Source organism: Nothobranchius furzeri, chromosome 18, assembly GCF_043380555.1.
Source record: "Nothobranchius furzeri strain GRZ-AD chromosome 18, NfurGRZ-RIMD1, whole genome shotgun sequence".
Lineage (NCBI taxonomy): Eukaryota > Metazoa > Chordata > Actinopteri > Cyprinodontiformes > Nothobranchiidae > Nothobranchius > Nothobranchius furzeri.
In genome coordinates this window covers 5,490,001-5,516,639 of record NC_091758.1, presented here as the reverse complement: position 1 = coordinate 5,516,639, position 26,639 = coordinate 5,490,001, and the positions used below count along the sequence as shown (strand labels likewise).

The window sequence follows — 26,639 nt, the reverse complement described above, 5'->3', positions numbered from 1 at the left end:
TTACCGTGACAACCCTAGTTAGTAGCCTCACGAGTGTAAACAAAATGGGAGAAAGAAAGAGTTAAGCAACATGTCAAAATCCCTAAAAGGATGTAAAATATACAGGGGTACGTTCAATAAGGAAGCCAGGGACCGGTGTGTGGACAAAGTCAGCATTATAAACGGTTTGGATCCATATAAAAGACCCAAGACCGGAGCACCTGTAACAACCTGTTGTATAACAGGCATTTTTGGCTATCTTGTTTGCAGCGTTAGTGGATGTAAACATCTGGAGTAGAGGTAAGCGTTTCATTTTCTGGTAAAGGAAAACAATGGAAATTGTCATTCCATAGAAGAAGTGTAGCAGAAGAAGTTGTGTTGTGTGTCAGTGTGGCTGCATTAGCCTACCGGTGTGTGTGTGTCTATAGTGTTGGTTTAACTAAAGGAGCAATGTTTAAAAATTATATCATCTGCAACTTACGAGAATGAAAACGCAGAGAATACACTCTCTTCAAGACCAGGATACTCTGATGTTTGGTTGCCTTACAGCTGCGATTCAAGCAAGCCGACGAGACCTTAAGTCTCTGTGGTTATTCATCCAAGCAGGAAAATGGTGAAAAGTTGTTTTTTCACCTTTTTTCACTGGCGATCATGTGGTAATGTTGCACTGTTGGTCAACAGTTACAAGGAAAAAGCCATGAGGCTACCAACTTGGCGGCCATGCCGTTGATGACGACACGATTCAAAGCCCTATTGGTCTGCTCACATTCTCTGCCTACATTGTGGTAATTTTTGTGAGAGCCACTGGTTCCCTTTGCTGCCATGGCTTTGGGTCTGTTTGGATCGGTAACACATGCTTTAAGGTTTAAACGGGAGACTAGGCAGTTTGCCTTGCTTTTAGCACCCTCTAGTGTCCATTTAGTAGAACCAAAAGTGAAACTTATCTCCTTGCTGTGCGTTTGTCTTTTTACACTTCAATCTAACAGCTGAAATGTCTCCCCAGCCTTCATTAGTGTCTATAGGAGCGATTCAAAACTAAATCTAACAAATCAGCTGAGTTCATGGTCTAAAACTTGCAGGAAACGTGCTAGAAGCAGACGGCAGCGCCAGGTATGTGAAGTTGCAAATGCAGTATTCTGGCCACAGGGGGGATGGGGTCTGAGTGACATTTCATTAACCCTGTAAAGGGTCATTTTAGCACATACTGGCTCATGAAAATGATTTATAAATATGAAAAAGTTACACAGTATGACTTTAACTCCCAGCTTGAAAGGATGAAGCTTTTAGGTGTCTGGGTCATAAGGCAGGAAGAGTGAAACCCTTTCATGTAATGGGCTCGACACACGGGAGGCGACATCGCCTCTCCTCCATTCATTTTCAATGAGACATGCGTGACAAAGCGATAATCGCGGGTCTCCCTCCTACCAAGCGAAATGCAAAAAACGTGCGTGTGAAATTTTGCACTCGTGCACGTGTCGTGCACAAGCGACCCAGCGACGCGATCCCAGAAAGTTGAAACATTTTCAACTTTTCATCGCTGTTGCTCGGACGAGGACCAATCAACGGAGGTTTCATTCACTGACCAATGAGAGGACAGGATGCTCCGTACACCTCCGAGCAAACATTGAGGAGAAGTTGATTATTATTATGTTTTATAGTAAAATCAGAAGTAAGATTTCACATAACTCTAGCAGCACCTTGTGAAACATCATATCTACACTTTATTAACTCTGAACCGCTTAAATAACCTTAATTCCCTCCAACCCGACACAGCCATAGATTTCGCCATGGAACAGAACGCGTAGACGGCTTTGCCGCTGGCCGTTGCCGCGGGTCGCCTCCCGTGTGTCAGGTAATAAATGCGACGGCGACAAATTTCGCTGATCGCGGTCGTTTGTCGCCTCCCATGTGTCGAGCCCCTAAGGAACACCTCTCAGAGGTTACAGCACATAATGTATAAAGAAACCCAAGATCCAGTTGAAAGTTTTGAATGAACAGTGAGCATCCGCTTCAGCGGTCCCACTCATTTACTTTCACTGGCTCTAGATGACAGGCTCACTCCCAATAAAGCGGTGGTGATTACATCACTGACCACACTGACGATGGTCTGTCTGAAAGCATCTAAAGGAACCAGCTTCTATGTTCAGATTAACAAGTAAGCTGATCATCTGCCCCCATTTTGATGAGAAAGCATGTCTGCACAGCTGAAACCAGTCCATCCAGGTGAGCTGGCACCAGGCAGGAGAATGTTTTCGAGGAAATCCAAAGAGTTTTCTGCTTTGTTTCATTTGATACTCAGCCATGCTGGCTCAGCACAGTGCTAGCCTCTCAGGGTGTAAAAACCAAACCCACAGCAGCGTGTCAGCAGCTGGTCATGGTCAAGGAAAGCGAGGCTGGAGGCCTTTCTGCTTTAGGCTAAGCCAGTTGCTGAGCTCATCATAACAGGTAACGTTCAGGCTAAATTACTGCTGAGCCTTTAATGTTGCAGCAGGGTTAAGGCACCGTCTGGATTTAATAGTCCATCCAGGGTGTGGTGTTTAAACTCTGTGGGCCTTGATGATCTCCATCATCAGTTATAGCAATGCACTGTGGGAAATCTTCCCAGTTTGTTGTCCAGTTCTGTCACTTACTTACCTCTTAGGTGTTTGTAATTTCCTGCAGGGCTAAAGTCCATCGTGAGTTGTTGTTTAAAATCGATAAACCTGTACGTGGTTTGGTTTAAACGACATGAGATGGAGAAATGATTTATGGAGTCTTTTACATCCGCATTCCTACTAGAGCTGCAACAAACGATCATTTGGATCATCGATGAATCGGATCTCGACTCGATTAATCGGATTAAACAGGAAGATTAAAACATTCTAGGGAAACATTTTACTCTCCTTCCTTTACTTTAACAACAGAACATGATTGTGCTCTGTTAGCAGATGTTAAATGTTAAAATAAAGTTAATTAAATAAAATAAGAAACATCCTGGATCTGTTTTTTTGCTTTCTTTATTGAAGTATGGGATCGCTACTTGGAATCAGCAGATTCTCAATCAAATGATTTGGACTCAAGTGCAAAAAACCTGATCAGGGAAAAAAAAATATTTTTTTAATTTTTAAAATTCAAACATTGCTAGTGAAACATTTTTTGTCTCCTTCCTTTGCTTTAACAACAGAACATGATTAGAAAACTGTTTAATAGCGTGCAAAACAACATGCAAGTTGTGTATTTCATTAACATGTTCAGTAATAAGCTACTGGAAATGTTAATAACATTTAATTTCTACTGCTTAAAATGAAATGGTGACATGTCTATTATGTACGTCTCAACAATAATCCAATTAAATTACGTTCAAAGATGCGTCTGTGAAATAAATGCTACAGTGGCTTGCCGTATACCCTATGAACAGGATGAGGATGGGGACCATTCTTCCGCTTGTAGAGTTTAGATATTCTTGGTTTCACAACCATCGTGTTTTTTCGGTCGTGAGCCTGCTGCCCGCTAGCATTAGCTAATATGCTTGTAGTTACAGTTTTGATGCCAAACTTTGGACTGTTTCTGCCTCTGTGTCTTTTCTGGTTTCTCTGTTTTCCTCCACAGCATCTAGATTAAAGGCATCTTCTTTGCACAGTAATTACTTTTCCCTATTTGTAGTGGAGATGAGTGGTACCCGGTGGGGTCTTCTGCTGTTGTAGCCCATCCGCCTCAAGGTTGTGGCTTCACAAAGGCTTTGCTGTGTTCCTCGGTTGTAACGAGTGTTTATTCCAGTCAACGTTGCCCATTCTCCTCTGACCTCTAGCATCAACAAGGCATTTTCACCCACAGGACTGCCTCACACCATTCTTTATAAACCCTAGAAATGGTTGTGGGTGAAAATCCCAGTAACTGAGCAGATTGTGAAATACTCAGACCGGCCCGTCTGGCACCAACAACCATGCCACGCTCAAAATAGCTTAAAAATCACCTTTCTTTCCCACTCGGACATTCAGTTTGGAGTTCAGGAGATTGTCTTGACCAGGACCACACCCCTAGATGCACTGAAGCAACTGCCATGTGATTGGTTGATTAGATAACTGCATTCAGGAGAAGTTGAACAGGTGTTCCTGATAATCCTTTAGGTGAGTGTATATGTAAATGTAGTCTGGCCACGGGGCATAGACTGAGCTCAGTCGTGGGGCAGAGTTTACGGTTGTCTTCCAAGCTGCCTTTGCATGCAGTTGGACAGCGCTGGGATCAGTTAGACTCCCTTTTTAGAAGACACACCACAATACTGCTGCCACGGTGTCTTATGAACACGGCATGGCATTGCAGAAGTTTGCTTCATTCGTGCTGCCGCACTTGGTATAACATCACCACAACGCCAAACCTGTGAATGTATCTTACTCCTTGGCACAACAGAGGGAGTTGTCATGATCACGCGGGGAGTTACTGCCGAGCTCCGGCTGGCACCCATTTTGAAAATTAAAGTAAACACAATTTAGTTTTTGTGAACAGAATGAGCTGATAAACTAGAGCGGTGTGGAGCTCCAGGAGCTTCTCTCCGCTTTAGCTGGAGCTCAGATCACTAGAGACTGCACGGGGACTGTGGAGGGCAGTCACCTCTACGAGCGGCTTGTTATAAAAACTTAATGAGTGCAGCTTCAATCGCAATAAAAAGCAAGTTATGTCCAAGACAAACGCAAGTCCACCACAGCGCAGAGCCCGCCCATACCCTCTTTATATTGCTGTAGTGTAATGTTTTGTAAAGGACGCCATCGCCCCACATCACCGCCACGTTCTGACCACTAATAAACAACCTAAAGCTTCCAGATGCCAGCTCGGCGTTGTGGCAAATTAGCAACAGTGTTTTCTAAAAGAGGCTTCTTAAAGGCCATCTTTCATTTTAAACACATGTTGAAGTGCTCATATAGTAATATGCCTAAACTTTATATTTTCATTGAATAAAAGGAAGATATTTGAAAATAAAACGAGTTATTAATGATCCAGCTCTGCTTACCTAGCTAATCCGGTTTAAAACGGCGCCTCTAGCTGGAAACCGGAAGTGATGCACATGGAGGAAAACATTTCCGACTGTACTAAGCAATGGATTCACAGCAGCAGGACGAGGCGTCAGAATTTGAACACGAATTAACAGTTATTTATAATACTGAAGGTGCACGGCCATACAGGTTTGAGCCAGCAGCACGAGGGAATGAGAACGGGCAACACGGAGGTCATTTAAATGGTGAAAGAAGAGCTGTAGAAACGTGGGAACTTCAACATGCACACCGACTTGGAGATGCTAACTGGTAAGAGCATGTTTTATTTTTAAAGCTATTTAGACAGAAAATGTCGTCTGACAGATTACATCAAATACCTAGCCACACAACTTAAAGAATTACTAAACTCAAATTAAAAATGGTTCGTTTGGATCGAAGTTCTTCATAGCCCTAGCACCCCTTTGTTAAATTAGCTTTGTTTCATTAGCTGTTAATACATTAGCCTAGCCTGGGAAGCCATCCCTGTGAAAATGTCCTCGTGATTCAGCAGAAAGATTCTAGGTTGATGACATCACTCATGATCCCTCCACAAACCTTTTCATACAGTCTGGGGTTCTGGTTGTACAAATGAAACGTTGCAGATCTGATGTCCTACAAAGTCTCTACCTTAAAACCGTGACCTACTCTAGCTTTACTTAATTAGACATTTTAACAATAAGTAACTTATAGTGCTGTATGAATGACAGACATGGGCCATAATGTAATGCTCTGTGGGATAAAGTTTTCTGTCATGATCATTCTCTCAATTCATTTGCTTATTTAGGTGTGGGTGTGGCCAGCGTGGGCCAATGGACAGCATTATTCACAGCATTTGTTGTCAGGAACTGGAACCATTCAGGGAGTTCTTTTTGATTCTGGACCCACCAGAACCACATCTCCTCTGTGTAACGGGCCATCCTGGGTTTGAGGGCTGCTGCTTGAATCCTTTTGTGTTGATGCTGGCTTATCAAGCATTTAAGGAGCAACATGGACCCTACATGTGCAGTTCAATGAGTCAGAACATACTGATCCACTAATGTCATGAGTATTAAGTTTAGCAACAGTGCATCACTGTCACCATCCATAGTTGACAACGTGCTTCTGAAAATGGTCATTAAAAATTCCCGCTAACAATAAAAGACAAACCTGTAACATTGCTGACTATTCCACTTCTTCATTTTGCAGACAGAATCATTATGCTGCTTATAGACCGATGATCCGATGGACACACGGCACCACTGGGCGAGACATCCTCTGACCTCTGAGACCTCTGCCATCTTGTGTGGTGGACGCCATCAGAGCAGCCTTCCCAGATGAAGCTGGACACTACAAAGGCTTCCAGTGGCCTAGTCTGGACCAGTGTGGCTCAGAAACCATTACTGTGTACATGATCCAACAGGAAGATGTTAGTATTTGCTGCTTGTAATCCACTGACTTGAAACAAACATTAAATGATGTCATTCCTGATCTTGGTCATTGCAAAACATCTTCTGACTGACAAAGTTTTTACAAATTGTAAAGTTTTTTTTTTACAACCCCACTGGCAGTCCTGCTGTGTGTGTGTGTGTGTGTGTGTGTGTGTGTGTGTGTGTGTGTGTGTGTGTGTGTGTGTGTGTGTGTGTGTGTGTGTGTGTGTGTGTGTGTGTGAGTACAGCAGAGTGAAATGAGAAAATAAAAGGTGGGTTAATCTATAGTGAAAAAAAGCAGTGAGAGTAAAATAATGAGGTGTTTAGTGACGTATGAATGTTTTATTTTACAAAAGGTTTATATACAAGTTTATATAAAATGTTAAAACAACTCCCTCTTGTTAAATGAGGGAGTGTAAACACACTAACCTAAATTTAAATATGAAAACTGTTAAAGCAAAAAACAAACAATAATAAAATGGCCCACAGCTCAATAACTGAACTAAACTACAAATGACAAACTGAAGATCTACAGTCTAGATCAATTACTAAATTTCAAACAGTCGCAGCTAAGGAGATCACCAGATTCGGTCTGTGTCTCCCTGAATGGCTCTGCTTAGTTATGCCCGAGGTGAAGGCTGATTGCTGATCGGGTGACGTAGCGCCGTTGCTCCTAGGTGTGGCTCTCGCTCCGGTGATGAACCGGCTGGGCGGAGGAGTGGGACTGGAGCTGTGACTGGGGCTGAATGGCAGGGAAACGGGAGGAAACAGCAGCAGCATGACCGGAGGGCTGGAGCAAACCTACAGAGACCGTAACAAGTTCTAAAAGCACATTTGGAAATTTTACTCGACTCTGCAAATTGTCAAAAAAAACTTAGGTCAATACATTGAATTTAAAATCTACCTGTTTTGAAAACCTTGACTTCCTGCTGTACTGCCCAACAGCCTCGTGCTTTTCTACCCTGTCACACAGAGCTGCCAGGGTCCCGCATCTGCAGCCCTCGTTGGAGTTACTGAGGAGCTCAGCAGCTGAGGGTTCTTGTTATAGGTCTCCTGTTCTGTAATCAAAATGATTTAAGAATCAGTTACCGTAATTTCTGGACTATAGAGCGCACCTCAATATAAGCCGCACCAACAACAAAAAAAAATAAAAAGGTTTTCTACACACACGCCGCACTCAAATACAAGCTGCGGCGCAGCAGCCACATGCAGGTCTCCGGCGCACAGCGCATGCACGGCCATAAGATAATTAGACAGAGAGACGCTACACGGAGAGTTTCGTTGTTTTAATTCAACAAAACAAATTTTAAACACGGGTGAACTTGCCCGCAGGTGTAGAAAAGTAAACAGCGCTGATAGCATTCATATTTCTGGATGGTTATAAAATAAAAACAGAACTGACACGTTATTACCGCTCATTTGCATGTTTAGAAGAAAAGAACAGCGCTGACACAGCATTAATAAGCCCTGGATGATTAGAAAATAAAAACTGCACACAAAACATGCCTGGTTAGTAAATAAAACACACTTGTCTACCAGAAGAAGTCATTCGCTCTCATCTTCCTCTTGCGCACTAAAGCCATTAAAGTCCTCTTCTTCAGTGTCGGAGTTGAACAGCCTCAGAAGAGCTTCGTCACATACCTTTTCTGTGGCGATGTCAGTGTCGCTGTCCGTGTTGCTGTCATCATCCCCGGGTGAAGCTGGCTTGAATGAGTTCTTCCCGCTGCCGTCTCCAGCGCTGAACCATGGATTCATTCATGCCAGGCTTACGTGCGGCAGCACTGTTTCCCTCCTTTACTGCCAGATCGATGGCCTTCAACTTAAATGCGGCATCATATGAACTCATACGTGTAGTTACCATGATGAGTGTAGCTGCCGTCAAATGCAACTCTCGCATTTAAGTTCATTTTATTGGATTTAATGTTGAAACAATTAGTAGTTGAAAGATTGAGAAATAATATTCCAATAGTAATTCATGTTCCGTTCATTAGATTTATATGTTTAAATGTGTATTTGTGTTAACTGTGCAATTAGATGGGAACCTTTTCTATAGTTCCATCCGTTGTTGCTAAGGGGGCATTTTTCTTGGCACACTCAGCAAGCAATGAGACGAGCCACGAGGTTGCACGTCTGCAGTAAGTTAAATAAAAGAGTGTCTTTTTTGGACTACCTCACGGCCTTAAGGATTAAAGTTTATTCCCTTTGAGTGAGGCCAATGAGGTAAATGTTTTCTTTTGTTTATTATCGTTGTATATGTAAATTATGTAAATTTGTGTGATATTCTAGTGCAATTACCGCAGTGTTAAGTGTAACGTGTATTTTATTGATCGATTTGTTGACATGTTCGTCATATAATGCTTAAGGACTTTATTAAGAATATTCATTTAAGTTTGTATTTCTTTTTAGTTCTGACGGCATTGTATCGGCTGTGGTTGGACATCATTACATGTTAAGACATGTCGAAGAATCCTCCTGTCCGAATAAATGTCAGTAAAAACAAAGAACAAGTTGAGCTTTATTAAGACTCGAGGGGAGTAACAATGAGGGGGTATGGATTTGAAACAAATTCTTCGTCGTGCCGGCTGCTTGCATGTGCTAAATTAAAATGAGCACGTTCTTCAATTTCCACTTTTGACTTCCACCTGTTTCACGTCCTGCTAAAGCGCCCCCTGCAGGTGGAGGAAAATCTTCAGTAAAGCCGCACCTCATTATAAGCCGCATGGTTCAAAGTGTGGGAAAAAAGTAGCGGCTTATAGTCCGGAAAATACGGTATTTATAAACTGAATATTTACTAAACAAATGAATAAAAAACATTTACCATAAGTCGGTTTATCTTTGGCTGCACAGACCATCCACCTTTTGTAAAGTGTGGATAGCGCGCTGCATATCAGTCAACACCAGCCTTGGTTCTGGCGATGTCTCTGTTGCCATTGCTGTTATAATGAAGAGCAGCCAGCAGCAATCTGAAATAGAGAAACTGAAAAAATAAACATGGTCACAAGTCCACACACACACGCTCAATAATACTTGCCTAGTGTACAAGCCCAGGTACGAGAACCCCGTATGCTTCGGAGCAAATGTCAGGATCAGGGAGTGGAAAGCTTCGAGTGAATATGTCTGATGCTGTGGTGACAGCTGTCTGACATCTTTCACAAACAATGGCTGGTATGCTACTTGTTCCAGTTTAACTGCTGCACTTGATCCTGTCGGTCACCGAAAGATACATAGAAATAAATCACACCTAATTATATAACTTCTCCTAGGGTGTGTCCATCAGTTACCTGGAATGAGCCATTGTTTGTTCCGGTCCTGGCCTACCAGTGGAGGGTGGGTGGTTCAGATTCATCAAATGGATCGTAGCTCTCATCCTGGTCATCTAGGGGCTCAAGTGATGATACTGGTGATGATAAAGGTGTTGAGTGTCACAACACATCACTCTCCTCATACTGGGTCCCCATGTCCCTGGTGGATGGATGTAGGTCAGCCTGTGTTGCTGAGAATAGACATTTTTAATGTAATGATTTTGTTACATTAGCCATCACAACGTAGTTTGTGAATTAATAAACAGTTTTATGGAAATCTTGGAAATTTTAGTTAAAATTGTGGACATTTTGTGCTCTGCATGTTCTAGTTGACCTGTAGAACCATAAGGAATGAGCTGTCTGAATCCACACTGTGGTAGAGGAGTGCTTCTGACCAGACAAGCACTCATCCATCATGTCACAACGCAGCTGCTTCAGGAGTTTGTTCTGTTGTTTCCACTTGTGACAGGTCTGCTATCATCTGCAAAGCAAGCATACAAATATGTACTTGAATTTAAAGATCAAGAACATTTAGGGCGTAAAAATCTTAAACACATTACAAAACTACTCATCATAAAAGATGAATGTAGAGACATAAAAATGTTGTTTAATGCATACAAGATCACAAATGCTTGATTTGGGTCAGAACCTCTCATAATTGTAGGAGTCAGCAGATTGCCATGGGGATGTAAGCCCTGATAAATCGCCCGGCATGAATCTCAATAACAGCTGGAAACTACACTAAAGTAGGAGAGATATTTGAGTGTTTTCTAAAAAACAAAAGCGTACACAAACATTAGCGCCAGTCCCTCAAGTGAGCACAGCTGTACAAAATCACGCTATGAACTGGTGAAACAGCTGGTGAAAACCGGACGCAAGCAAGGGTTGTCCGTGGTGCTCAAATTATTATTTTAAAGGGGTATTATGGAAGTGTGACAGCCAAAACATGTATAGAAATAATAAATGTCTTCTTCATACATTCTCCTGCAATGCCCTGGTCCTGTAGAATGAGCCCTGGCATTTTTACTGTGATTGCCTGTTTTTCTGTAAAATCACAGAAAAAGAGAGATGCTCGGGTCGAGCAGGCTGCTTCATGCACGTTCACGCTCAGGCATCGCCCGTAGCATTTGCTATCCATAGCTTTAGCAGCAGAGAGAGAGGTAGTACCACTTTGTCGCTGTTCCTAACGCCTAGTGACAAAGCTAGCTACATTTCTGAGGACCCTTAGCTACTTTCTGTAGAACTTTCTTCTAGATATTTCCTGCAAATTAGCAACAAAATAGCCATTTTCACTCCGAACCGTTCTTTGAACGTTGTTTCAGCTGTCATCAAGGATATAAATGTTACAGATGCAAAAGACGTCACTGGTGCTTTAGCTCACCTAGTAAAATGTCGGACTCTCGTGCAGAAGACCCGGGTTCGATTCTGGATGTCAGCGTAATTTATTTAGAGTTTATTTTTTACATTAATGGTATATTTTTTTACAGTAAGATGCCCACATTTTTATTTGAGACTCGCCGAACGGCATTGAATTCACAGATAAAAAAGATGTGGGTTCAACTTTCATTTTGGAACAATTTTTCAAGCAAGGGAAGGGAATGATCTGAGCATGCAGGAGGACTGACCCATCATAAACCTTTGTCGGCTGTGCTGAAGAGAAAGGTACAGAACCAAATTATTTAATTAATTAGCTGCGCGTTCTCTTATCCTCTGTCCTCCGGGCCACACACACACACACACACACACACACACACACACACACACACACACACACACACACACACACACACACACACACACACACACACACACACACACACACACACACAAGACTGTCTCAGCTGTTATTTTCGTTAAGGAGTGTGCACGTACAGCATGCGCGCCTCGTGCACGAGCCTACCATTGAAGCTGCCGTTACGCTTTTGGCCTGAGGGGGCAATCGCGAGCATAAAAATTCAAAACTCTGTAACGTCCCTCTAACCAGGATCACTGTGTCAGTTATTTTTCTGCTCACTGTGATTATAGAGAAACTATTTGTTACGTAACGACTAAGTGCTGTCAGTTTATCTCTCACTTAGCTGCACAATTATAGCCTAACACGGCTAAGTATAGACATTATTTGTATAAACACATTTCTATCATTGAATGTTTTTGTCATTAACAATTTTTAGAAATTAAACAACACTTACTCTGGCTACTTCCAGCTTGTGAGTTGCTGACCTGCGTGTAGCTCCTGAGTCTCTTCTGCTGCTGGAAGTAGCCGCCATTGTTGTTGTTGTTCCAGGCGCTGCTGCTCCCGCTCTTTCTCCCTTGTTGCCTTTTCCATGTATCGATGGTACTGCAGTGGATTTCAGTCTGATTTTGCCCATTTTTCTGAACCCCATCCTGTGTACAATCAAGTCTCCCTCGATCCTCGTGGAAATGCACACCACAAATCACGGAGTTGTTCGAGACTACTGCTGGTTAAATCCTGCCTTTTTACCCCAACAAATCTCACCCAAGCACGGAAAGCTGGGTTTTTCTGCTTTGGGAATGAATCGGAAAACACGATGTCCAGACAAACTGGAGTTTTGTACAACCCCCACATACACAAACTTTAACCATATTTGAACTAGTCTACTTGGTTTTACCTCGGCAACTAAAAATGACCGATTTGTCGTTGTCCTCTCGTTTGCCTCTGCGTTTACCTCTGGGCGCATCACGTGACTCTAAAACCGCTCATTTTTTGGGGGCACTTGCTCTCATCCCTTTATTTAGTATTTTTAAACCCCTGCTAGTTGTATGGAAACCTGGGAGTATAACCAAAGTAGCGTTTTTACATTAGACTATGCTTTTTTGCCATTTTAAAGAACATGAAAGATGGCCTTTAACAACATGACGTATTCATCTCTACAGAAATCAGTCAACGAGGCAGTCGTCCACACACCATAGAAGAAGAAGAAGCAAATACATACATGTTCCTACATCTAACAGTGTTATACTATTTTTTTTGCAACATCATTTATTTATACTACTCTGTAAGTACTCAGTTGTAGTTAAATGTTTTGTGTTTGAGCCCAAAGGTGTGTTTAGCAGGCAGACAATGATGCCATATGGCGCCTGGTGAATTAGGGTTATGGAAGGAAACAACCTTCTTTGGCAAGATTTTGTTAAAGTCAGCTCCCAATTAGCCATGACCATAACATCATCACAGTGACGGCGGTCCAAAGAGCCCAGAACCAGATGTTTGAATGAAGCTGATTGGAAATATGGTTGACAAATGGAGACTTTGTTACTTTATTTAAAGTTTTTATGATCTTGTAGTTGGTTTTACCTTATGTGTTTGGTCATAACTGTTGATGGCTTTGGCCTTTAAGGCTGAACAGATCAGATTATAGGAACAAAAGGCAGCATTCTGTCTCTCTGAAGACACCCAAAGGCACACAATGACACTTTCATTAGAATCAGAGGCAGATTTGGCCCATGTGCACTTTTTTCTAGTTTTTCCTGTCTTTTCAGGTTAGGGTTAGGGTCTATCTAAATCTATAATTCATAAAATAGAGGTTTTAGTTGCGTACCCATCTTGACTTCATGATGTTCATCAGTAAGATGCTTCATTTTCTATCAGCCAATCTTTCTTCTGCTTTCTGCCGGTACAATGCTTTTTCTCTGGTCCTTTTCGCACCAAACTCCATGGCTCCATGCCGGTGCAAAAAGGGAAATGTTTGAATGTTAATTTTGTTTGCTTAGGTTTGAAACAGTCTCATTCTTTGATGTAAACCTATTGTCAACATCAGTTTTCCGTACAGAGCAGAAAAGGTACAACTAATGTGTACTCTAGCTAATCTTTGGATCTCGGGTAACTTTTGAAATAAAACATCCCTATGATTAAATAGGTCCTTAAGTCCTTAACTATTAGCCATTAAATAAAACATCCATCCATTTGTCTTCCACTTATCTGTGGTTGGGTCGCAGGGGTAGTAGCCTGAGCAGAGAGACCCAGACATCCCTCTCCCCAGCCACTTGGGCCTAGGGATGGGTACCTTTCACATTTGAATTAATTTGGTACCAATTCCCGGTACCTAGGAGTCGATACCGGTACTTAGCGGTACCAGTTTTCAGTATTTTTGAGTGTTTAATAATTAATTAATTATCTTTTTTAATTAAATATTTTTCTAACTATATAACCATATTAAATAAATATAATGATAAATTAAAGCTGCAAGCAGCGTCGTTCGGCCCTCGCAGCTCCGCGCCGCTCCAGCCTGGCTGGCAGCCGGGGGCACCAGGGCACGTCCGGCAGAACAGAAAGGTCGACCACCCCAACACCAAAAACCGTGAAAGGTCTCCTCGTCCGCACTTCACCCTGACTCAGCATCCCCTCTGAGCCCACCATTAAATTACACGTCTCACCACTGGGGGATACTCTATCTTTACTGCACTGGTGATGTGATGACACAGACCAACTTTAATGCTATTGTGACCACGTTTTTTGAAGTTATTGTAGGTTAAAGTTATCTAGGGGGCGCTGTGACCAACCACAGAAAAATCCCATTGAGGTCAGCTTTGGTTGACAACGACAGTTTCCTGTTATTTTGGCATCAATCAGACGCTGTGTGTGTTATCTAGAGCCAGTGAGCTGAAAGGGGCGGAGCTACAGGGATTTGAACCAACAACCACATCAATGTGTTTGGTGCAGTCACGTGATGTCACAAGCCAAGTATAATGCCATTCTGTCTTTGTCTTTAGAAGTTAATAAAGTTTGAAGCCATCAAGGGGGCGCTGTGACCATTTACAACTAAATGCCATAGAGGTCATCTTTGGTCATCAAAGATGGTTTTCTGTTAATTTGGCATCAATCAAACATTGCATGTGTCATCTAGAGACAAAAGGCTGTAAGTGGGCGGAGTTAAAGTGATTTGAACACAGTGGCGGGCGGTGCATTCCACCCCTGGGCCTTCAGTGATTTCCTATTCAGTCCAATCTAAATTAACACACCTTAAAATACCATCAATAGGACATCACAGCTGGAGAAACCTCTCTCTCACACACACACACACACACACACACACACACACACACACACACACACACACACACACACACACACACACACACACCAGTGGCTGGGCAAGACGTCATTTCCGGAGCCTTTAAAATCAAACTCGCATTCCCAATTGAGAGTAGGAAGCTAAGACCACGGATACTGTCAAATCTCAAAAATGAAAGATGGATTTAAGAGATGAGACAATAAAATAAATAAGTAAAGCAAACACATTATTTGTATTTGTTCTGGAGAAAATCGCACCGCGAAACAATTGAACATGTTGGCGCAGCTGCACACACCATGTTATACACAATATAAATTGCATAGAAACAGAACACATAGAATTATTTCATTTAGCCATTTTATTTCGTTACATTTATTTATTATTAACAAAATGAAATGACAAAACATTAAAAAATACTAATGAAATGTTTCTACTCACCAACATAAATGTCCAGCATGGATCTCCTCCTCTCCTGCTCATTTGAAAATAAAATCCATCCGTCTTTCTTTCCTCAGGAAAACCTCAATGGCTCTGTACAGTTTATCTGTGTGCTTCAGGTCCATGAGTAGGTCCTTTTCTATGGACATGGAGGCTAATGCTGAAAGCCGTGTCTGCCCGGTCGTGTTTCTGGCGTACGTTTTAACGCGCTTTAATGCTACCAAATCCATCTGATGCGAGCAACAGGCATTCCCAGCAGAATAACCTGCAGCGGTTCTCTGAAGCTGTTAGCCATGGGTACCGTTCATAGTTGCTTGCCTGAAAATGACGAACAAATCCTTTCCCCTGCTGGGACAAGCCAGCTAGCATTGGAGTCGGACGACCTGTTCTCACAAGATCCATTTTTTCTTGAAAGGTCCGTCTTGAAAATGATGTGGCAAGTAAATCTGCAACCAAGTCAGTCTCTTCTCCTCTTTCAGCCATCATGTGTTCAAAAATACACTGATACAGGGTTCCCACGCGTCCTGGAAAACCTGGAAAACCTGGAAAACCTGGAAAATGATAGTCCAATTTTCCAGTCATGGAAAACACATGGAAAATGGGGGGAATTGCAAAATGTCCTGGAAATTTTTGAGTTGTCCTGGAAAATAATTTTCCATCCTTGTGGATAAACAAATTGATTAAACATTTTGGGCAATATTGGGCTGTAGCGCTTCTCCTTTAATTTCTGCATCTAGCTGGCACAGCGCCCCACATGACTCTTCCAACCAATCAGATTGCATATTCCCCTTCAGTTCCAGTTCCACTTCTGTTTTTCCAACTGTCTTTTTGGCTAGATTTACAGATTTTTCACCCCTAGATTTATTTCTCTAAAGAAGGGCCAAAAGTAGCGACTCGGTTCGCGAGTATTGCGTTATCGCAGTTTATAGAGCGAGAGGTTTTTCTCCTTCTCTCTGTTGAGTGACAAAGGAGCAGCGGAGAGCTTTTGTTTTTTTCACTCATGCGATGAGACGAGTGAACTTGAGGAGAGCTTCGGGATAGCAACGGAAAGCAGGTAGTCTACCGGACCCGCGCTCCACTCAGTAATTCATACTTGTTCTATCGTCCAACAGCAGAAACAAAAATATGTGAATGATAAAAATGTCATGAATTTGATTCTATCAAAATACTAAGTATGTGCTCAGAGGACAGAGCCTCAGCTGTTCATACTGTTTTTAGCTAGCTACACAGACCGCAGCCAGGTGGCAGTGAGAACTGGACTGGCATGGTCATTGAACAAAGTTGTTAACGTAATTAAATTGAATTCAACACGGCTAAATTAATAACTAGAATGATTTTAAGTGGTAACTATATATTTATCATAGTAATGTTATGTACAGTCCAGACTAAAATGGTAGCGAACAACTACAAGTACTTATCTCTGAGGTAGAGAAAAATATTTTTCAGGTCCAATATGTCTATGGTGTTAGCGGGAGATATTAGCCTAGTCATCTATCCTGAATCTTGTTTCTGGATGACTGGACTAACCTAAAATGACCAATACTGGAACAATAAAATGCAGTTTAACATCCAACTATGTGGAATAAGCAGTAAAGTGTAATGTGGTGTGTACAGTAAGTATAATACATAGAATATGAAAGATATGAAAGAGCTAAGGTTTGAAAAGTAGGCCTAATTTATTGTATAAACAGTAACAATCTTTCAAAATATGTCTTTGTGTCCTTTATAGGCAGGAGTGAGTGATGTCAGGAAGACGGTGCCAATTCAAAACTTTTCAAAACTTTAGGTTACTATCGTAACCCTGGTTCTCTGAGTAACATGAGTGAGATGTCTCACTATGGGATACGCCCCTCCGCGGATTCCTCAGAAGCACTTATCTCAATACGCCAATCCTGATTGGCCAGTGACCGTGACGTACGCGTCCCCCTGCTACTATAAGTAGCAAGCGTCCCCACGCACGCACTATTCAAGATAAACACCTCTTCTCGCTTCGCCCAGCAAGAAGGGTTGTCTGGTGAGACATCTCACTCATGTTACTCAGAGAACCGGGGTTACGATAGTAACCTAAAGTTCTCTTTCTTAACATTCGTTTCGATGTCTCACTATGGGATATGGAGACTCCTGTATTGCCAGACAGCTTATCCAGCGATCACCAACCTACAGGGATACGTCTTGGCCCGCCAAAGACCCCACACTCAGAATCGTGTGAGTCATTGCAGGGACCGAAACATCAAGCTTATAGAAGCGTGCAAATGCAAGTGGAGAAGCCCAACTTGCTGCAGCACAAATCTCCTGGATTGACAGCCCCCGAAAAAGGGCCCAAGAAGCAGACAGGCCCCTAGTAGAATGGGCCCTGAGCCCAACAGTTGCCTGAATGCCCTGACAGGAGTAAGCCATAGAAATAGCCTCCACAATCCAGTGGGAAAGCCGCTGCTTTGTGACGGGTTTCCCCTTACGAGGCCCACCCCATGACACAAAAAGCTGGTTCCCCCTGCGAAGGTCCTCCGTCCGATTCACATACTCCTTGAGCGCGCGAATCGGACACAGCTTGTGCCACCACTCCTCCTCAGGAGAGGAGAAGGGTGGTGGGTAGAAAGCTGTGAGGATAATTGGAGAAAAGGAGCCCACCACCTTAGGCACAAAGGCAGGGTTGGGCTTCAAGGACACCTTCATGTCACCTGGTGCAAACTGGGTGCAGGATGGGTGCACAGAGAGAGCCTGTAAGTCATTAACTCGCTTTGCAGATACCAAAGCCAGGAGTAGCACCACCTTAAGAGACAGGATCTTAAGGTCAAGGCCGTCCATAGGTTCAAATGGAGGCCCGGAGAGGGCCGACAGCACCAAGGACAGATCCCATGAGGGCACCAGGGGTCGGGACACAGGGAGAAGCCTGCGCGCGCCCCTCATGAAGCTACACACCAGGGGGTGTTGACCTGCCAATTTCCTCCCAAAACCCAAGTGTCGGGCGGAAATGGCTGCTAGGTACACTTTAATGGTGGAGAAAGCCTTCTTCCCATCCAACAAGTCTTGCAGGAAAGACAGAATGACGTTCACAGGGCATTGGAAGGGTGAGACCTCCCTGCCCTGACACCAGGCTTCAAACACCCTCCATTTACAGTCATATAGGGACCTAGTGGAGGGGGCCCTAGCATTCTGAATGGTTCAAATGACTGCCTGGGGCAGCTCTGCTGACACTAGCCCACACCCCTCAGGGGCCAGGCCCACAGGGCCAGCCGTTCTGGATGAGGGTGGACGATCGAGCCTCCCGCATGGGACACCAGGTCCCTGCAAAGCGGCAGTTTCCAAGGTTGGCCCTCCAGGAGCTGGAAAATGTCCGCCACCCAATGCATGGCTGGCCAGTATGGGGCCACCAGAATGAGAGTGTGGCGCTGGGTTCGTACCCTCAGCAAGGTGGGTGGTATCAGGGCCACTGGGGGAAAAGCGTAAAGCAGTCCCCGTGGCCAGTCGTGCGCCAACGCGTCCACGCCGAGTGGAGCGTCTCGGTCGCGCAGGGAGAAGAACAGAGGACACTGAGCATTCTCCTTGGAGGCAAAAAGATCCACTACGGCTGTGCCGAACCGGATCCAAATCTGTTCCAACACTGCTGGATGCAGGCTCCAATCCCCGTACAGGGGTGTCCCTCTGGACAACAGATCCGCCCCCCGATTCAGAGCACCCGGGACGTGGGTGGCTCTGATTGAGAGGAGATGCCTGCTGCACCATAGGATCAGTCTGCGTGCCAGCGTGTGTAACCGCACGGAGCGCAGCCCCCCCTGGCGGTTTATATAAGCCACAGTCGTGGTGTTGTCTGTTCTCACTAGGACATGATGGCTGGAGAGAAAAGGCAGGAAGCGCTTCAGGGCCAGAAAGACCGCGAGGAGTTCCAGATAATTTATGTGTGTCCCCCAGAGCTCTCTGCTCCACACACCCCTGACAGAGCGACCCTCCAGGAGCCCCCCCCCCCCCCCCCCCCCAACCTGACAGGCTCGCATCTGTCGTGACCACTTTCCTCACGAGAACCAACCCCAAAGGCACCCCGTGTGCCAAGAGGGAGGGGTGACGCCAACAGCGGAGCGCCGCGACGCACGCTGCAGAGACCGTCACCCTGCGCGCTCTGTGGCGCACTGGAGAGAGACCCAGAGAAGCCACCCAGCGTTGAAAATCTCATGTGTAGACGGCCGAGTGGTACCACTGAAATAGCCGACGCCATGAGACCCAAAAGCCTGAGGCATAACGCAAACCGCACCGAACTGTGTAGGCGGAAGCGCGCCAGGCAGAGCGAGAACGCGTTCACGCGCGGTGTCGAGAGACGGGCCGTGAACGCCCCTGAGTCCAGATTCAGACCTAGAAAGGTTATTTTCTGGGAGGGGAGTAAAGCGCTTTTCTGCCAGTTTATTCTGAAACCCATACCACACAAGTGATGGATCACAACCAGCGTGTTTGACGCTGCCTCCTCTCTGGACCGTGCCAGCAGGAGCCAGTCGTCTAAATACGTGGCCAGCCGAATGCCCCTCCCTCTCAGAGGGGCGATCGCCGCCTCCGTACACCTGACAAACACCCTCGGGCTCAGCGAGAGGCCGAATGGGAGCACGGTGTATTCATAACACACTCCCTGAAAGGCAAACCTCAGAAATTTCCTGTGTGGAGGGTACACGGGAATATGAAAGTATGCGTCCCTCAGGTCGATTGAGGTGAACCAGTCGTTCTAGTGAATCAGACGCAAAAGGGATGAGAGCGTGAGCATTTTGAATCTGTACTTTCTGAGGCATCGGTTCAGGGCCCTCAGATCCAGGATCGGGCGAATCCCGGTCCCTCCCCGTTTTGGGACCAGGAAGTACCTGGAGTAGAAACCGCTCTGAGACCGATCGGGAGGCACAATGCATATCGCTCCCTTCTCCAGCAGGGAGGAGATTTCTCCCTGAAGGATGTGAGCTGACGTCCCCTGGGCGTGGGAGAACACTACGCCGGAGAATCGAGGAGGAACAGAAGCAAATTGGAGCCTGTAACCTCTCGAAATAGTTCTCAGCACCCAACGTGAAGCAGAAACCGCTGTCCATTCCTACATGTGAGTGGAGAGCGGTGACACAGCCGTGACACACGGAGCAGCAGCTCCCTCCAGAGGTTGTGGGGCAGCGGTGCTCGTGGCAACCACTGCGCATGCGCGGGGGCTTTGTGCTTTGACGGCCCAGGCGTACGGGGACGACCCGTGGCTGGCGGATAAGTCCGCCAGGGGCCGCCCACGCCTGGAACTGCTCATGGCCAACATTTTTATAGATTTTTGCTGCGCCCTTGACATTTTGTCTGGATGCGGCAGCGAACTTTTTAATGCTCCTTGAGCGTGACATGTTTGTGAAAAACAAATGTGAGTGCTTGTGATGTGTGTTTTGAGCCGGCACAGCTGGCTGCATGTCCTGGCCCCACCCTGGACCGCTCGGGGACTCTGCCGGAGGGGTTCCGTGAGGGGGGGAGAAGGCACCATGGCAACATCGAACAGGAGGAACTGGCGAACGGGGAACTGCCAGCTGCAGCGTCCGGAGGGAAAGAACTCCGTCAGGCTGCCCTCTTCTTCTTCCTCACCTGCTGACCGCCGGGTCGGGTGGGTTGTCCCGGCGGCGGAGCGGCTTGGTTGCCGGATCTCTGAGGCCAAACTGGTCGAGGCGCTGAGCCCGAAGGAGCTGGTTGGACAGCTTGAGGCTTCGGGCGCTTTGAAATCCAGAACTGAGGCTGGGCTTGGACAGCCGCCTGAGGAAGGTTCGGCCGAGCCGGTGAGGGCTTACGGGGAAGGCAGAGATGAAGGGCTTCATCCTCTTTCTTTTTGGCCTCACACCGTTGCTGCATTGATGCCAGGGCAGAGCCAAAAATGCCTTCAGGCACGATTGGCATGTCCAAAATGTCCTCCTTCTCTCTATCAGAGAGGTTGGAGAGGTTCAGCCATCGTGCACGTTCTTGAAGCACCATCATGCCCATAGCTTTTCCCGTGGCCTGGACCGCGCAGCGCTGCACACGTCGCAGATGTCGGTCAGTACGGTGATTTCCTCCCACACCTCCGGGTCCGGCTTCGTATTCATGTCCTCACAGAGCTCGGCTTGGTACGCCGAGAGCATGGAGGAGACATTCAAAGCTCGGGCGGAGATGGCGGCAGCCTTGTACGCCCTCTCGTTCAGCGCCGACTGGAAGCGGTCCGTCTTCGCGGGGAGAGCGGGAGGCCTGGAGGAAGTTGCCGAGAGCCGTGGGTGCAGGTGAGCTGCAACCAGCGGTTCCATCGGCGGCATGCGAAGCATGCCAGCCTTCTCCATCCCCTCGAAGTCCAGCGAGGAGGCTCCTTGGACAGGAGACCTGGAGCTGAAAGGGTGTTTGTCCCAGGAGGACCTCACTTCTTGGAGAAGCTCCGGGAAGGCGGGAAGGAGGAGCTTTGCCGCTCTTGTGGCCTGAGGCAGCTTCTTTCCCTCGTAGCGGGATCTGACAGCCTCAGTGACCATGGTGGGCCAAGGGATGTTGAGCCTGGTCGCAGCGCGTCGGCAGACTGACTGCATGTCTAGGTGGGCGGCCGGAGAAGCCGCTCCATCCCTGGGAGAGGACGGAAAGCTAGGCATGGAGGCCTGAGCGATGGGGAGAAAAACGTCGTCATCCTCGTCCTCCTCTGAAATGAGGAGTTCCGAGGTGCCCCCGTCGTCTCCGTAGTCCAACTCCAACACGTCCTCGATGGGGTGGTTCGGACCGGCCGGTTTGAGCTGTGAGCCCCAGCTGAGTTCGGCACACGGTTCCGGCTCCGGGAGGACATGTTTGCTGGCGTCCCCAGGCGGTGGCCCAGGGGCCGGCAGGCAAGGGTCCTTCCCCGACAGGCTAGCTTGGCGCGCTAGCTGCCGGCGAAGGCTCTTCAGGCTGAAGCAAGCACAGCTCTCACATGACCCGGGGACTTCCAATGCCAGCTGGGCGTGTTCCAGCCCGAGGCAGCTCGAGCAGACCTTGTGCGGGTCTGTGCTTGAGATTTTGTTCCCACAGGTACAGAGGCGAGCTCCTGCGCCGTCGACTCCTCTGGTGGGAGGAGCGGCTTCCATGTAGGCTAACTGGTGTGTTAGCAGAGAACGAACAGATGCACTGGAGTGTGAAGCTGCTCGTTATGCCCCGAGCCTATGGTGAAGGCCAGGACAGAAGGACAGTAAGTTAACGTTCGGCGACGGAGAGAATATTAGAAGGCTCCGTCTGTGAACAGTTGAGCTAACTTACCTCAGAGATAAGCGACCACCGAAGCGAGAAGAGGTGATTGAATAGTGCGTGCGTGGGGACGCTGTCTACTTATAGTAGCAGGGGGACGCGTACGTCACGGTCACTGGCCAATCAGGATTGGCGTATTGAGATAAGTGCTTCTGAGGAATCCGCGGAGGGGCGTATCCCATAGTGAGACACCGAAACGAATGTTAAGAAAGAGAACTGGCTTTTTGCTAGCCCCAAGACTCTCTGCCTGTGTGTTGGGGTTTACCCCAGTGGACGAGAGGGTAGCTTCCCTGTGCCTTCGGGTCGGGGAACGGGTCCTGACTGTAGTTTGCGCTTATGGGCTAAATACCAGTTCAGAGTACCCACCCTTTTTGAAATCCCTGGGACGAGTGCTAGATAGTGCTCCATCAGGGGACTCCATTGTCCTGCTGGGGGACTTCAATGCTCACCTGGGCAATGACAGCATGACCTGGAGGGGTGTGATTGGGAGGGACGGCCCGCCTGATCTGAACTCAAGTGGTGTTTCATTATTAGACTTCTGTGCAAGCCGCAGTTTGGCCATAACGAACACCATGTTCGAACATAAGGATGCCCATCGGTACACTTGGTACTAGGGCAGCCTAGGTCGCAAGTCGATGATAGACTTTGTAGTCTTATCATCTGACCTACGGCCGTATGTTTTGGATACCCGAGTGAAGAGAGGAGCGGAGCTGTTAACTGATCACCACCTGGTGGTGAGTTGGATCAGATGGCAGGGGAAGATGCTGCGTAGACCTGGCAGACCCAAACGCATAGTGAGGGTCTGCTGGGAACGCCTGGCAGAAGACCCTGTCAAGACGGTCTTCAACTCCCACCTCCGGCAGAGCTTTGACCGTGTCCCGAGAGCAGTGGGGGACATTGACTCCGAGCGGGCCTTCTTCCACTCTGCGATTGTTGAGGCGGCTGTTGCTACCTGTGGTCGCAAGGTGGTCGGTGCCAGTTGTGGTGGTAACCCCCGTACCCACTGGTGGACACCAGAGGTTCGTGGAGCCGTCAGGCTGAAGAAGGAGGCCTACAAGGCGTGGCTGGTCTGTGGGTCTCCGGAGGCAGCAGATAGGTACCGGATATCCAAGCGGGGTGCAGCAGTGGCAGTTGCCAAGGCAAAATCTCGGGCGTGGGAGGAGTTTGGTCAGACCATGGAGAAAGACTATCGATCGGCTCCAAAGAGGTTCTGGCAAACTGTCCGACGCCTCAGGAGAGGAAGACAGCAACTCGCTCACACTGTTTACAGTGGGGATGGGGAGCTGCTGACATCAACTGGGGCTATGGTCGGACGGTGGAAGGAATACTTTGAGGAGCTCCTCAATCCCACCTACGCGCATTCCGAGGAGGAACCAGAGCCAGGAGACATGGGGCTTGACTGTCCAATCTCGGGGGCAGAAGTTGCTGAGGTAGTCAAACAACTACACAGCGGCAGAGCCCCAGGGGTGGATGAGATTCATCCTGGGTATCTCAAGGCTATGGATGTTGTAGGACTGTCATGGTTGACATGTCTCTGCAACATTGCGTGGTCATCGGGGGCAGTTCCTGTGGAGTGGCAGACTGGGGTGGTGGCCCCCATCTTTTAGAAGGGTGACCAGAGGGTGTGTTCCAACTATAGGGGGATCACACTCCTCAGCCTCCCTGGAAAAGTACTGGAGAGGAGGGTCCGATCGATAGTCGAATCTCAGATTGAGGAGGAGCAATGTGGTTTTCGTCCTGGTCGTGGAACTGTGGACCAGCTCTATACCCTTGCAAGGGTGATGGAGGGGCATGGGAGTTTGCCCAACCAATCCACATGTGTTTTGTGGATTTGGAGAAGGTTTATGACTGTGTCCCCAGGGGCACTCTGTGGGGGACGCTCCAGGAGTATGAGGTGGGTGGCTTTCTGTTAAGGACCATTCAGTCCCTTTACCAGAGGACCGTGAGTTTGGTCCGCATAGCCGGTAGTAAGTTGGACCTGTTCCCGATGAGGGTTGGACTCCGCCAGGGCTGCCCTTTGTCACTGGTTCTGTTCATTACCTTTATGGACAGAATTTCTAGGCGCAGCCGTGGTGTGGAGTGTGTCGAGTTTGATGGCAGGAGAATCTTGTCTTTGCTTTTTGTGGATGATGTGGTCCTCCTAGCTTCATCCAGCTCTGACCTTCAGCTCTTGCTGGGTAGGTTCGCGGCTGAGTGTGAAGCGGCTGGGATGAGGATCAGCACCTCCAAATCTGAGACCATGGTTCTCGACCGGCAAAGGGTGGCTTGCCAACTCCGGGTCGGGATAGAGGTCCTACCTCAAGTGGAGGAGTTTAAGTATTTCAGGGTTTTGTTCACGAGTGAGGGTAGGAGGGATCGGGAGATCGACAGGCGGGTTGGTTCGGCGTCTGCAGTGCTGCGGACGTTGAGCCGATCTGTCGTGGTGAAGAGGGAGCTGAGCCAGAAAGCCAGGCTCTCGATTTACTGGTCAATTACGTCCCAATCCTCACCCATGGTCATGAGCTTTGGGTAATGACCGAAAGAACGAGATTGCGGATACAAGCGACCGAAATGAGTTTCCTCTATAGGGTGGCCTTAGAGATAGGGTGAGGAGCTCGGACATTCGAGAGGGACTCTGAGTAGAACCGCTGCTCCTCCAGATCGAAAGGAGTCAGTTGAGGTGGTTTGGGCATCTGGTCAGGATGCCCCCTGGACGCCTCCCTGGGGAGGTGTTTCGGGCATGTCCTGCCGGCAGGAGGCCCCCGGGTCGACCCAGGACACGTTGGAGAGGTTGCATCTCCAATCTGGTCCGGGAACGCCTTGGGGTCCTGTTGGAGGTGGCTGGGGAGAGGACGGTCTGGAGCTCCCTAGTTGGGATGCTGCCCCCGTGACCCAGACCCGGATAAGCGGAGGAAGACGACGACGATTTCATTCAGCACAGTGGATTAACCTGGTTCAATTGCTGAGCAGAACAAAAACAGGACATGGAGATGACTTGATGATGCCACAATGTCACACCTCTGGTATGAACTAAAGTAGAGAATAACTTCTGTTTTAGTTGTGTTGCATTGTAAGTAGAGGAAAGCATGTGGGCTTGTGAAAGACAAAAATCTTTCCACAACTATATTGTCAAAATAACGGTGTGGGTAGGTACAATATCATATCTGTTTCTAAATATATCGGGATATCGGCAAACCGCAGTTATGATAACTTGACTTGTACACTGAAAAAGTCTTGAAAATGTCCTGGAAAAGTCCTGGAAAATTATTTCAAGAAAAGAGTGGGAACCCTGTGATAGCTGCCTATAGATACAAATCTCTGTGTTTAGTTTTGATATTTTGCTTCATGCCGCTAGAAAAGTTCTAACTACTGCTTATCCAACCACAGGATGCGTTCATGTCAACTTTTGCGTGAGGCCAGCTAGCTGGCCTGAGCCACGCTGACTCGTGAGCTGATTGGCTATCGCAACTAGATCATCTCTGTTCACTTACAGCGGACAGTGGGCTTCTCGATTGATTCTGAAGGCCTAGAGCAGACTTAATCTGCCTGAAAACACAAGCTAGCTTAAATCTGATTGGATAACACCCAGCCTTGGTATTTCAACACTGGAAGCAGCGCAGCCAAGTGGGTATAATAGGATATAAAGAAAATAGACCAGTGAACATTTTTTTATTTAAAAATATTTACCAAAGGAAAAAAAATACATTTACGTTTTTAAGTACGTTTAGGCCAGCAGAGAAGGCTTTGCTGGCCCTGACTGTCCACCACTGTTTGAACAAGTGAACACATACATGTGTTGATTGCAGTTGTGTGATGTCTCCCACCAAGTTTGATATAGTTTTGAGCTTTTTAGCAGAAGTTACAAAGGTTTTATTGTATCTAGGGGGCGCTGTCCCAAATTTAGGAAATATTCCATGAAGAAGTTTGTAGGTTAATAACAGTCATTTGTGTGCAGTTTGGTGTGAATTGCATGATGCATGTGCTATTCAGGGCCTAATATCTGTCAGGGGGCGGAGCTAAAGCAATATGAACCAATTACCACAGGATTGTGTTGGGTGCCTTTGTGTGATGACACATAGCAAGTTTGGTGCAGTTACGACCTCGTCTGTTGGAGTTATTACAGTTTTAAAGGTGTGTAGGGGGAGCTGTGGTGATATTACACAACGTTCACCAACCGTTTGTGCCTCGTTGGCTAAAGGGCATGATTGTTGATTGCCATGTTCAGTCTCGGGCAAATCGGAGGTCGTTTGTGGAAGTTACAGTCAAACGTAAGGTCACAGCGTC

At 46.7% G+C, this 26,639-nt stretch overlaps 1 protein-coding gene across 2 annotated transcripts in view; it reads left to right on the top strand.

The window, feature by feature from the left end:
* atrn (attractin) overlaps positions 1-26,639 on the top strand; it is a 177,925-nt gene that overhangs the window by 1,388 nt on the left and 149,898 nt on the right. The gene's annotated exons all lie outside the window — the stretch shown is intronic.